Source organism: Carcharhinus amblyrhynchos, chromosome 13 (genome assembly GCF_965287045.1).
Source record: "Carcharhinus amblyrhynchos chromosome 13, sCarAmb.v2.hapA, whole genome shotgun sequence".
NCBI lineage: Eukaryota > Metazoa > Chordata > Chondrichthyes > Carcharhiniformes > Carcharhinidae > Carcharhinus > Carcharhinus amblyrhynchos.
Window position 1 is genome coordinate 55,712,212 of NC_137336.1, and position 12,765 is coordinate 55,724,976.

The window sequence follows — 12,765 nt, forward strand, 5'->3', positions numbered from 1 at the left end:
CATCGGGTCCTGGCAACTTGTCTACCTTTAGTACCCTTGAGTTTCTCTAATACTCTATTCCTTGTGATTGGGATTTTTGTAAGTTCTACCATGTTAGTTGAAATCAGCCTATCTGATATCTTAGGGATGTTGCAATGTCTCCACCTGAAGGATGATGCAAAACATTTATTTAGCATTTCTGCCATTTCCTGGTTAGGGTACCAGATCAGAAACTCCAAGATATATTATGAAGTCAGACTGAAGCAAAGAGTGGGGGTAAATGGGTGTTTTTCTGGTTGGCGATCAGTGACTAGTGGTGTGCCTCAGAGATCAGTGTTGAGATGCAATTGTTTATGATTTATGTAGATGATTTGGAATTGGGGACCAAGTGTAGTGTGTCAAAATTCACAGATGACACTAAGATGATTGGCAGAGCAAAGTGTGTAGAGAATGCTGAAAGCCTGCAAAGGGATATAGATAGTGTAAGTGAGTGGGTGAGGGTATGGCAGGTGGAGTACAATGTTGGTAAATGTGAGGTCATCCATTTTGGTAGGAATGACAGCATAATGGACTACTTTTTAAATGGTAAAAAATTGCAGCATGCTGCTGTGCAAAGGTGTCCTTGTGCAAGAATTGCAAGGAGTTGGTTTGCAGATGCAGCAGATAATTAAGAAGGCGAATGGAATTTTGTCCTTCATTGCTAGAGGAATTGAGTTTAAAAACAGCAAGGTTATGTTGCAGCTGTATAAGGTGCTGGTGAGGCCACACCTGGAGTACTGTGTTACAGTTTTGGTATCCTTACTTGAGAAAGAATATACTGGCACTGGAGGGGATACAGAAGAAATTCATTTGGTTGATTCCAGAGTTGAGAGGGTTGACTTATGAGGAGAGACTGAGTAGACTGGAGCTATACTCATTGGAATTCTTAAGAATGGAGGGAGATCTTATAGAAACATAAGATTATGAAGGGAATAGATCAGAAAGAAGTAGGCACATCACTAGTGCTTTATTGGTGGGTGAAACTAGAACTAGGGGGCCTCAAAATAAGGGGGAGCAGATTTAGGACTGAGTTGAGGAGGAAGTTCTTCACACACAGGTTTGTAAATCTGTAATTCCCTGCCTAGTGAAGCAGTTGAGGCTACCTCATTGAATGTATTTAAGGCAAGGATAGATAAATTTTTGAACAGTAAAGGAACAAAGGGTCATGGCGAGTGGGCAGATAAGTGGAGCTGAGTCCACAAAAAAATCGGCCATGATCTTATTGAATGGCGGAGCAGGCTCAAGGGGCCAGATGGCCTACTCCTGCTGCTAGTTCTTATGTTCTTAAACACCAACAATTTTCTATTTTGGCATTAGTGAGAGAATATGATTTTCACTCCAGACATAAATCTCCTGACACAATAGGAAGCTTTTATCAAAACAAGCTTCATTTAACAACACAGTTTAATTATAACAACTGAATTGATTTAATCTTTAACAATTGAACAATACTTAAACAAGGTTAATCATGGCATGCATCAAATCCTGTCTCCCAGATTGCCTGGATCCATTACAGTCCACCTGTTGCCACAACGAGTCCACAGCAGATGCCATCTTCCTGGCTCTACTCTCAACCCTGGAATACCTGGATAACGAGGACACTTATGTCAGACTCCTATTTATTGACTCCAGCCCAGTCTTCAATATCAGTACCCCAACAAAACTCATCTCCAAACTCAGTGTCCTAGGGCTCGGCTCCTGCCTTTGCAATTAGATCCTCGACTTCCTAGACCACAGAGCACAATCAAGAAAGGCGGGGGTGCAGAAAATAGTGTTGCAGTTACAGATAGAGCGATGAGAAAGATCAGCATAATTTATAATATGTCCATTCAAAAGTCTGATGGCAGCAGGGAAGAAATGTTCTCAGACTTTTGTATGTTTTTCCTGACGGAAGAAGCTGAAGGAGAATACGTCTGGGTTGTGAGGGGTCCTTGATTATGTTGGATATTTTTCAGTTCTTCATCCACGATTATCCTCAATACTGGTGCCCTGCAAGGCTGCGTACTCGCCCCTTACTATTCTCCTTATACACTTATGACTGCGTGTCCAAATTCTGCTCCAGCTCCACTTTCAAGTTTACAGATGACAGCACTGTAGTGGATCAGATCTCAAACAATGACAAAACAGAGTACAGAAAAGAGAGAGAGAAATACTGTGATGACAATAATCTGTTCCTCAATGTCAGTAAAATGAAGGAGATAATCACTGTCTTCAAGAAACACAGTGGAGGACACCCCATGTCTGCATCAACAGTGATGAAATGGAAATGGTTGAGAGCTTTTAGTTTCTAGGTGTTCAGACGACCAACAGTCTGTTCTGGTCCCGCCATGCTGACGCTATAGTTAAGAAAGCCCACGAACACCTCTACTTTCTCAGGATGAAATTTAGCATGTGCGATACGACTCTCAGCAATTTTTACAGATGCATGATAGAAAGCTTCCTTTCTGAATGTATCACAGCTTGGTACGTCTGCTGCTCTGATTAAGACCACAAGAAACGACAAAGGATTATGAACATAGCGCAGGCAATAACGCAAATCAACCTTGCATCCATTGACTCCATCTACACTTCCTGCTGCCTCAGAAAAGTAGCCAACATAATCAGGGACCCCACATACCCTGGACATACTCCCTTTCAGCTTCTTCTGTCAGGAAAAACATACAAAAGTCTGAAAACGCTTCTTCCCTGCCATGAGACTTCTGAATGGATCTATTATGTATCACGCTGATCTTTCTTATCACCTTATCTGTGACTGCAACACTATTTTCTGCACCCCCAGCTTTCCTTCTCCTCTATGTACTTTATGAACAATATGTTTTTTTTCTGTATAGCACATAAGAAACAATACTTTGTCACATGTATTGGAATATAGTGCAATAATAAATCAAATCAAACATGACAAGATACAATTCTTAACTGCTAACCTGAGTTCCAATCAAGCAATATTTCTCTTATAGACTTGAACCTCTCCATAATTAATTAGCAAAACTGAGGCACATTTGCTTTGACTTAGGTTAACAGGCTTTGATGCTTTCAGAAGGCCTTTATAGAGACAGAGAGAGACTGCTTTCTTCTGGCAGCACAGACAGCAACTGCTCATATTTTAAAATGAAACTGAAACTCTTTCCTTCAAGCTTAGCTCCACCCTTTAAGCACATGTCTGACCCTGTCAATCAAATTCATCAAAACTCTATTGTGAAACCCCAGGAGAACTTAAATAAACAAAAATGCATGAGCTCTCATCAAACAAACAGTCCATGTCAAAAATGTTCTCCCATCTACTAATTTTAAAGGTTTTCCTAGACAACCATCACCTTTACAAAACAGATTTTAAATGCACCCCTTACAACAAATATAATACCGCTTGAGGATGAGTGACCATAACAGGATAGAATTTTTCATTAAGATGGAGAGTTATGTAGTTGATTCTGAGACTAGGGCCATGAATCTTAACAAAAGAAACCATGATGATCTGTGGTGCAAGTTGACAATGATAGATTAGGAAACATTACTTAAAGAGACGATGGTGAATTAGGCAATGGCAAACATTCAAGGAGCATATGGGTGAACTGCAACAATTCTTTATTCCTGTCTGGAAACTGGAGGGTGGCCAAACCATGGCTTACAAGGGAAATTAGAGATAGTATTAGATCCAAGGGGGAGGAATACAAATTGACGAAGAAAAGCAACAGGCTTGAGGACTGGGACCAGTTTAGAATTCAACAAAGGAGTATCAAGGAACTTAAGAAGGGTAAAATAGAATATGAGAGTATGCTTATGGGGAACATAAAAACTGATTGCAAAAGTTTCTATAGATACGTGAGGACAAAAAGATTGGCGATGACAAATGTAGGTCTGTTACAATCAGAAACTGGGGAATTTATAATGGGGAACAAAAAAATGGCTGACCAACTGAATTGACAAAGGAGGACACAAATATCATGCCAGAATTGTTTTGGAATGCAAGGTTTAGTGAGATGGAGGAACTGAAGGAAATCAGCATTAGTAGAGAAATGATGTTGGGAAAACTGATGGGAGCGAAGTCCGATAAATCCCCAGGGTTTGATCATTTACATCCAAGAGTACTTAAGAAAGTAGCCCAAGAAATAGTGGATATATTGGTTGTCATCTTCCATGATTCCATAGGCTCTGGAACAGTGCCTACAGATTGGAGGGTAGCTAATCCCACTATTGAAAAAAGGAGGTAGAGAGAAATCAGGGAATTATTGGCCAGTAAGCCCGATTTTTGGTAGTGGGAAAAACACTAAAATCTATTATCAAAGATTTTATAGCAAAACACTTAGAAAACTGGCAGGATTGGACAGAGTCGGCATGGATTTATGAAAGGGCAATCACGTTCGACAAATCTACTGGAATTCTTTGTGGATGTAAATAGAGTTGATGAGGGGGAACTGTGGATATGGTTTATTTCTACTTTGACGGCTTTCATCAAAGTTACACGTAAAAGATTAGCATGTAAAATTAAGCACATGAGATTGGGAGTAGTGTTTTGAGATGGGTAAAAAACTGGTCAGCAGACAGAAAACAAAGAGTAGGAATAAACAAGTCTTTTTCCAAATGGCAGGCAATGACTAGTAGGGTAGCACAGGGATCAGAGCTGGGACCCTAGCTATTTAGATGAGGGAACTAAATGTATTATCTCCGAATTTTCAGATGACACAAATCTAGGTGGAAGGGTGAGCTGTGAGATGGGTGCAGAGATCCTTCAGTGTGATTTGGATAAGTTGTGTGAGTTGGCAAATGATTAACAGATGCAGCATAATTTGGATAAACTTGAGGTTATCCACTTTGGTAGCAAAAACAGGAAGGCAGATTACTATCCGAATGGCCATATATTTGGAGAGGGGAATGTGCAACAAGACCTTGGTGTCCACATACATCACTCACTGAAAGTAAACATGCAGGTGCAGCAAGCAGTAAAAAGTATGTTAGCCTTCATAGTGAGAGGATTCAAGTATGGAAGCAGGGATGTCTTCATGCAGTTATGATGTGGAGATGCTGGTGTTGGACTGGGGGTAAACACAATAAGAAGTCTCATAACACCAGGTTAAAGTCCAACAGGTTTATTTGGTAGCAAAAGCCACTAGCTTTCAGAGCGCTGCTCCTTCGTAGGATAAGTGGGAATTTTGTTCACAAACAGGGCACATAAAGACACAAACTCAATTTACAAAATAATGGTTGGAATGCAAGTCTTTACAGGTAATCAAGTCTTAAAGGTACAGACAATGTGAGTGGAGAGAGCGTTAAGCACAGGTTAAAGAGATGTGTATTATCTCCAGACAGGACAGTTAGTGAGATTTTGCAAACCCAGGCAAGTTGTGAGAGTTACAGATAGTGTGACATGAACCCAAGATCCTGGTTGAGGCCGTCCTCTTGTGTGCAGAAATTGATAGCCAAGTTCCCCACACATGAGGACAGCCTCAACCAGGATCTTAGGTTCGTGTCACACTATCTGTGTGACTCCCACAACTTGCCTGGGCTTGCAAAATCTCACTAACTGTCCTGTCTGGAGATAATACACATCTCTTTAATCTGTGCTTAACACTCTCTCCACTCACATTGTCTGTGCCTTAAAGACTTGCATTCCAACCATTATTATGTAAATTGAGTTTGTGTCTTTATGTGCCCTGTTTGTGAACAAAATTCCCACTTATCTGACGAAGGAGCAGCGCTCTGAAAGCTAGTGGCTTTTGCGACCAAATAAACCTATAGGACTTTAACCTGGTGTTGTGAGACTCCTTACTGTGTTCATGCAGTTATACAGGGTCTTGGTGAGGCCACACCTGGAATATTGAGTGTAATTTTGGTTGCCTTATCTGTGGAAGGATGTTCTTGCCATGAGGGAGTGCAGAGCAGGTTTACCAGACTGATTCCTGGAATGGCAGACTGACATATGAGGAGAGATTGAGTCGGTTAGGATTGTATTTGTTGGAGTTCAGAAGAATGAGAAGGGATCTCATAGGAACCTATAAAATTCTAACAAGACTAGAGAGGGTAGATGCAAGGACAATGCTCCTGATGGTGGGGGTGTCCAGATTAAAGATCACAGTCTGAGAATAAAGGGTAGACCATTTAAGACTGAGAAGAGGAGAAATTTCTTCACCCAGAGAGCGGTCAGCCTATGAAATTCACTACCACAGAAAGTAATTGAGGCCAAAACATTGAATGTCTTCATGAAGCAGTTAGATATAGTATTTAGGCTAAGAGGAACAAAGGATATGGGGGAAAGGCCGATCAGACTATTGAGTTGGATGATCAACCATGATCATAACGAATGGTGGAGCAGTCGCGAAGGGCTGAATGGCCGCCTCCTGCTCCTATTTTCTATGTTTCTATGGCACTCCTCTTTCCTACATTCCAAGTTTGACCATAGCAGGGTTTTCGTGCATTTGGAGGGATGGTTGCTTGGCAGTACAGAACTTGAGTATTGCTGAAAAAAAGATACTTTTTTGCGAAGTTTTTCATCTTGCACTCATCAGGACTATTGCAAGAATACAGAATATGAAAGAAACAACAATTTATATTATGTAAGAAGAGAGTACTAATTGGTTGGCAAGTTGACTGATTGATAGAAGTGTTGTCATGAATAATGCATTTGGTGATGGTGATTGACAGTTAACTGCCATGCATTATTTGAAATTTAAACCAGACAGCTTGACTCTGGTCAAGCGTTGCCCTAAAGGATGAACCAGAAAACGGTTCTCACTTATTTTGTTTAGTTGAAACAGGCTGTCATGAATGTGCCTGGGTAACAAGCAATACCAGGAATATAACAAAACTAGCATGTTAGGAGCCACTAGCATTTCAAAAGGCATTTCAAAGAATGTGAGTCTCTCAGTAACAAGGTTAACAGTTTTTAGATAGACCAGAAGAATCCTGTTAATAGGAAACAACTTTGATTGAACCATCATGGAGGGGAGGGGCATATATATGGTAATTTTGTAAGATCATAGAAGCTGAGGTGGCAGACAGCAAATACCTAGAGAGAACCATCAAAGGGAAAATAATACAATTGCCAACCTTTTGTGGAAGCAGGAAGGTAATTTTCATCTAGCAGCCTGTACCCAGTTCTAGCTAGCACACCAAAAGCAAGAATGTGGAAAGCTTTGTGAAGGCAGTTAAAACCATGTCTTAGCTAAACCAAGAAGACACATTTCCCAGAATAACTTGCCATTTGTGTGTGGTGCAGTAACTATAAGCTGGCCTTTACTTACAAATCTATTGAAGTTGATGTTGTTTGGGGAGGGAGAAGTCCTAAAAGAGTTCAGATCTTGTAAATGTACTTTGGATCAAAAAGGGTAATTTATACATAAACTGTGTGAGTTTGTTTAGTAGTCTGTCTTGGATCATTATTGTCCTGTTCTTCAATAAGTGTTACACAATGATTGGATTGGTTACTTTCTCACTGGGTTTTGCATATGACTCCTCACACCATTCCTGTAAACAAAATTATACACTGCTGTGAACAAGTGCTCCAAGTTGGGAAACCCTCGCAGATGACATCAGTCAGGTTCGTGACACAGGCACAATATGTGTACATGCTCTTTCTGTCTGTTAAGAACAGGGCCTTGTGTACTAATATCTGTACCTTCCTGTACATGCAAATGCACCACATTGTGAACCCAACTGACAATCTTAAATTGGTTGTTAGTGTAATTTCTAGTTTACTGAGGATTATTTTGTAGATATTGTCCAATAGAGAATTACATCTAGTGCTGGACACTGTGTGTTTTGGTTTTGCAGGCACTGACTGGTTGGGTATTGTCTCGACCCTGCCCGTTGCAAAGGGACATGTTTGATATGATCCACCAGTTTTTGGAACATGTAACCTACATGCCTTACATCACACTGGAACTGAAATTCATTTTTTTTATACTTTATTCCAATTCAATCAAATCCAATTCAGAGCCCCAACAAGTTGGGACATTCCCAATCCAAACTGACAAGACGGGGCTCTCACCTCCTGTCTTGTGCTTGATCTACATGATCCAAGCTGATTGGAGTAGGTATAGCTCCTCCTCCAAGGCTTGATCTCATTTGCATCTTAGCCAAAAGGCTGAGATGCCACTTTAAAAAATTGCTTCAAATGAAGCTAAAATGTAACCTACTGACTTCAACTAAGTACAGCATGCTGATGCTATGCTTGATCTTAGCCAAAAGGCCAAGAAGCCCTGGACTGGCATGAAAACCCACCAGCGACGTAGATGATTGGGCAGGGGAGTACAATTCTGTTTGAACCTTACCTGCCTCCCTTAATAGGATGCAAAATGATTTCACACCAGCCTCTGGGAACCCATCATATGGGTGGAAGCACACATTCCCACCATCATTTTACACTGGTGGGAAACCAACATTCTGGCTCCCACCGCATTGTCCTCCCTGCCCACCATTAAACTCACTGCAGTTATCTGGAAACTTCCACCCAATGGTCCTTTAGATTCTAGGAGTTGATCTGAAGCCCTTAAGTGTATTTGCTGGAAACAATTTATCTTTAGTCCATAATACATCGCTTCCAGACGTTGATGGGTTTTGCACCCAAATTCCTTTTAATGCAATTGCTATCTCTGATTTTTAAACTGTAAGAGATAGGGTCTTAACTCAGGAGAATAGAGAAAGGAGCTCCTTACAGCTTTTTGGTAATTTTTCTAGACTACTTATTACTTCTTTCTTCCACAGCTTGTAGTAAAGAGCTTTCAAAATGGATAGTTAAGTCACTTCACCTCTCTCTCCCCATAATGATCTCAGATGGGTTTTTTTGTCTGATGTCTGATTAGACAGTTGCTATTGTTTCATCGCGGGTTGGCGGTGGGGGAAGGTGCTGGTAGGACGGGGCGGGGGTGGGGGGGTGGGGGCGAGGTGGCCCAGGTTGGGTGATGGTGAGAAGATTCCATGATGTTTCAGCCATCAACCTCCCTGAATCAGTCTTTATCCATCTTGATGAGAAAGGTAGACCTATCTTCATATAATAATTGTCCTAGCAGATGTTCTGTAGTTATGGGAAAGGTAGTCTTACGGAAATGCTACATTCAGCATATTTCAGTAAATCCTTTTGAAATGGTTCTTTACATCCTCAGAGCCTGAAATTCCAGAGAAGGATATCGTGGCATGTCAGAATTGCAATGCACAGTAGAATTTCCCATAAGCTGATCATTTTGTAGTACCGGATGCCAGATGACTTGTGACATCCATCTTTATTTAGTCAGCCTCTTTTCATTTTAAAAAGATCAGCATGTTTGGTCAACTGGTGAAATAACTGATTAATATCACTTATGCTCATCACATCATAGTGACAGTGTACTTAATATTAGAGTGATTCACATGCAAAATACTAGACTAGCTGGAATTCTCCAACCCTTTCTGTGACAAGGATTATCCAGTCCCGCTGCTGTGAACAAAGGTTTGGCTGAGTGCCAAATTTTCCATTCTCACTGTCAGTGGTAGCGGGGTGTACGAGACCGGAGAATACGAGCCACTATATCTATCCAAGGATAAGCAACAAGTTGATAGATTATCGAGGGAGGTGAGATGCAGGTTTGAAGTTTGATAAGCCATGATCTTATTAAATGACAGAGCAGGCTTGAGGGGCTGAATGTCCTACTCCTGCTCCTTGTTTTTGAGTCTGCTTAGAGCAGTTGAACCTATCAATTGATAAATGCATTTCTGCAGAATTGCTGAGTGTGTTTACACTTTATGTCCACATGTGGGTGCTAACTGATAACGTTTCAGTAAGTCAGGATCGGTATATTAAATCCAGAATTGAGAAATGGCATGGAAGCTTTAACATTGAATTTTCTCATATTTATACTTCATATTTTTGTCCACTTTTATCACCACAGTGAATTCACCATTGGAGTATTATGACATTTCTTTATTCAATTGTCATTATCAGTTAGACTGTGAATTAACAGAGTACATCATCAAGGACTTCTGAAGTAGGGCTGAAATGATATATCAGTTAAAATGTGGATGCCATGAAAGTATGATATTTTTAGCATTTTACTATTACTAATGAGTCAAAAACCTTGCTTAAGATGAAACTACTGATCATGCCCAAAAAGCATAAATATTAAATTTTAAGTAACATTAGGTACATCCAATGATGTCATAGCTTTAAACCCAAAGACGATGGGGCATTTTTCCACTTTGCCCTGTCCGTCAATGGTAAAATTGCACAAGAGCCAAGAATTCAGGATTGTGTCTGATTTCCCACCTCTTGCAATCCTACCAGCACTGGGTATCCAGTGCATTCAGCCTCCGCCCATTTATGACAAGAGGTTGAATAAATTATTTAAATATATTTAAGACATCATTTGCAATCGTCTGGGCTCATCTTCCTTTGTGGCTTTGCCAGGAGAGGTTCTCTCCAGCGAGGAAAATACCTGGTCCCCACAAACGGGGACCAGTTGTGATACCTCGATGGTAGAACCAGATGCCATTGAGGCTCCTGCGGGAGGTTTGGGGTCAAGGGTGAAGTGCCCCTTGAGCACTGCCAACCTGGCAGTGTCAGCTTGGTATCGTGGCCGTGCAAGCTGGGTGCACCTTGGCACTGTCCACCTGGCACCTTGGCACTGCCCACCAGGACAAGGCCTATGAGAAGGAGGCCTATGGGGAGGGGTCTATGGGGGCATGGCCTGAAGGCAGCAGGCCTAAAGGCAGTGGGGCCTACATGGGAAGAGGGAAGGAAAGCCAATGTTATTTGCCATTTATCAGCACAAGTCTGAATGTTGAGGTTTTGTTACATGCAGAAGTGGATTGCTTCAGAATCTTGAGAGTTACAGATGGTACTGAATACTGCATTGGACAAGTTTGTGTCTTGGAAGAGAATCCAGATTTGATATAACTCAAATTCTGTTACGTGATTATGTGCACCATTAAAAATGGTGTGTACTATTTTGTTGTAGTAGCCAACATAATGTTGCATTGCATTATGCACAGTCATATACATAACAGGGTTTCTGAAAAATGGTCTATCATAAACCAATCACATCTTCACTGGGGTCATGTTCCTGAAACAGGGACTTTGCAGCATCCAAATATTGAAATTCCACTGCCAACGCGTGTGCTATTAAGGAACTGTCCTCTCATGGGTGCATCTACTTTTCCCTCTGCCACTTGTTGCAGTTCCAATTTAATGAGGTCCTCATTAGTTAATTCTTCAGAATGTAATGCCAGCAACTCATCCTCTACTGCAATATCTAAATTTGAGTTCTTCACCCATTTAACAACATTTCTGTCACCTCTTCAACAGTGTTCATAAAGCTTTGGAGTCATAAAAAAACTCAGGACTCAATTTTCTCCAAACACCACGGAAATTTTATTGTGTGACTTCATTCCATGCCTCACCAATGTTCTTAACTGTATGGTGCATGTTGAAGGCCTTCCAGAATTCCTTAATAGTTGGTTAACCTTCTTTCTCAGTTGCCCTGAGGTCCTGGGCAAATGTGCATCAAAGGTATTAGGCTTTAAAGGATGCAATTGCCATTGATCCATGTGTTGCAACAGTGAAGTGCTGTTCAGGGACAGAAAAACTACTTTGACATCAGGATGCATGTCACCAAGGATGGTTGAATAACCCAGGGTAACAGTGCTTTAATGTAAATTTGTTTTTGCTGCAATAAGTCTAACACTTGACACAAAATTGTGGTTAAACTAATCCTTGAAGGTTTCCTACTGACCCACACCTTATGATTTGATTTCCATATCACTAGGGGAAATATCTTGGAATATCCCTTGAGAGCCCTGGGAATTTCCCAATGGGGCACAAGCAAAGGTTTAAGTTTAAAGTCACCTGCAACTTTGGAACTGACCTGATGAATGAGCCTATCTTTAGCAACTTTGGAACCTAGCATCAATTCTCCTGTTTAGCAGTGTTGGTTTTTGACAACATTTGTTTTCAATAGAGCTCAGTTTTATCAACATTAAAATCTTGCTGAGTACGATGTCTACCTTCAATCTTCAATGATTTCAAGCAATGCCTCAGAAAAAGCATAAGCTGCCTCCTCATCAGTATTGACAGCTTTACACAAATCTTAATATTATACAAATTGAAATTGGCTTTAAAATGCATAAACCATCCCCTATTTGCATGACGAGGCTTAGCATTAGAGCTCTCAGCCTATTGCTTCTTTAGATCATCATAAAGACTCGTAGCCTTTTCTTGAATTATGTCTAAACTCATAGGGGTATTGCATTTATTTTGGTCTTCCAGCTAAACTATTCGAGTTTCTCAACCCGAGCAGCAAGTCCAACACCTCGCCTGTCTTGCAGTCGGCACAGGCAAAGGTCCGATAACAGAAATCTCCGTTGACCTGGGGCAGGAATTTTCAGTCTCGCCCAAGTGAGGCCGTAAAATCCTGCCCAGTGACGGTTTAGTTATCACAGTTGATTGCATAGGAGCTGAACTCTTAACATTTTCCTGAATTCTTAGCTTGTCTTTCAGAAAGATCACAATAGTCATTTGGGGGTATATCCAAAGCTCTATCAACTTCAGTGTGCGTCTCGCATTTTTCAGACCTCTTAACTATTTCTATTTTTGTTTTCATAGTAATTGCTCTGCGTTTCTTAGAAAAAGAAACATCTCTTGCTGGCAAGAGATCAAATTCTTCCATCATGCTAAATTTAATACTCTCACCTGCCATGATTCATGCTGCTGGCAGGAGCAGAATATTCTGCCAATCTCTATTTTCCAAATTGCCAGATGTTTCTATTTTTAACTATAAGCTATAT